This window comes from Lepeophtheirus salmonis, unplaced genomic scaffold (assembly GCF_016086655.4).
Source record: "Lepeophtheirus salmonis unplaced genomic scaffold, UVic_Lsal_1.4 unplaced_contig_13802_pilon, whole genome shotgun sequence".
NCBI classification, from domain to species: domain Eukaryota; kingdom Metazoa; phylum Arthropoda; class Copepoda; order Siphonostomatoida; family Caligidae; genus Lepeophtheirus; species Lepeophtheirus salmonis.
This window is the reverse complement of record NW_027290680.1, coordinates 1-1,834: the sequence shown is the minus strand read 5'-3', so window position 1 is coordinate 1,834 and position 1,834 is coordinate 1. Positions and strand designations below refer to the sequence as shown.

Genomic DNA, 1,834 nt, shown 5'->3' with positions numbered 1-1,834 from the left:
TGACCCTATTTGTGGTATATTTATACAATCAACCCATATTAAATTATATGAGCTAGCCCTCATCTATGCTGACGTACCTGATATGTTAACTATCATTTTTGAAAAATTATAAGGTTTCGGTGTTTAAATAAACTGTGTTATAGATTATGTTGTTCTCATCGCTGGAATATTCATAACGAACAAACATTACTCCAGAGGTACTGCCCCTTCTCTATGTATTTTCTCATTTGTAAGCATTCTCTTTTCTGGAACTTGCTCCTCAGCTGGATTTATTTTATAAGTGGAGGTGAATAAATTTCCTCGGCAGTTAAGGAATACAAGGGCTTCCTTCTTATTGATCAATTCGATATCAGGGATAAAGTTTTTTACGAATTATTTCAAATCTCAGATCATTTTGTTCCAGAGAATATTCTAGAAATAATGCATGGATTAAAAGGTCATATAAATATGAAAAGAGATTATACCTGAAAATTGAATATTAAATCCGTCCTCCAATTTAGTTATGTTCATTGAGTTAGATTGATTCTTCATTTTTTTCAATTATATTTTCAGGAGTTCCTACAGTTAAGAAGTTCATTCAATTAGAATATTTGAAAGATGTATTAGTGGAGACAAATACCTATATTTCTATAAAAACGAAGCTTATTTAAAGCTGTATTTTCTACCCAAAATCCCTTAAAAACCTCTAAGTTGCATATAGAACTAGAACTTGAATATATCATTAAATGAATTCAATAAAAATGAATAACAATACTCACTCTTGGGAATCCACATGATCTAGTATACTTAGCAGAGACAGGACAAAAACGACTTTCCAATTAAACATTTTGGTACAATATTTTGTTTTCGTTATACTGATATACAGATTCTTTTTTTCATACACTTATATATGTAAGTCAAATTAAATACAACACAACAGCGTAGCTCAGTGGACGCCACGCTTGGGAGAAATTATTCTCTTAAATTCAATTGGCATAGGTTCTCGCCCGGTCTTTCCTAGAGAAGGAAATCTACATCTGTCTATAGAATATGTACTATTTGTAATGTTTGTACGTGTTTACGTCATCTTGTTGAGTTAGAGGGGAACCTTATCCCTATTCTTTTTTTTTTTTGATGGGGCGGGGGTGGGTGGGGGGGACGGGTGTAAAAAGGTACGTCCCCAAAAGTTAAAGCACTAAACATATTGGCACTTTATTTGGATTTCTATTTTTGGTAAGATAGTTAAGAAATGAAATAGAGGATTTAATCAAAACAATAATTTAATGAAATACTAAAACAACTTGAATTGTATGGCTTATTTTCTAATAGTTAATATAAAATTAGTAGATAAATAGAACCATTCATATCTTTAAGACATGATTTACAATCTTGTTTTAATCCAATATTATGATTAACCAGTGTTTTCAAATTATGACAGGATATTTTCTTTGGTTTTGAAACTTTTATCGGGAATCCCAGATCGTATTGACTACTGTGCTAAGTCCTTCAATCACATAAGATATTGTTATAAAAATGAGAATTTTCATAATTTAAAATAGCATTTCTGAAGGGAAAATGTTAAAATAAATAAAATAAAATAAATATAAGTTATTTTATGTGACATTTTAAAAAGACAATTTTCACCAAAAATAGGGAATAATTTTCTTTTAGGATATTGTAACAACGTAATTATTATTATTTTGTTTGTAAAATGTACACTGTGGCTCCATCTCACGTCTCTAATATTTATTAGCAGCTTGTACACTCATTTGTTTAGTTAGGATAACTGAGATCTTATACACCATTTTGTGGGTATTTATGATTGTTTAGTTAGATCAAACACTGTTATTATATT

General features: G+C 29.8%; 1 long non-coding RNA gene across 1 annotated transcript; it reads right to left on the bottom strand.

Annotated features, from left to right (window-relative positions):
* Positions 1 to 364: 364 nt before the first annotated feature.
* Positions 365 to 902, bottom strand: LOC121130914 (uncharacterized). Its single transcript, XR_005868870.2, has 4 exons — positions 759 to 902; positions 620 to 708; positions 465 to 558; positions 365 to 411 (listed from the first exon to the last, which is right to left on the bottom strand). It is a non-coding gene; the product is annotated as an uncharacterized lncRNA (long non-coding RNA).
* Between the last annotated feature and the right edge of the window lie 932 nt (positions 903 to 1,834).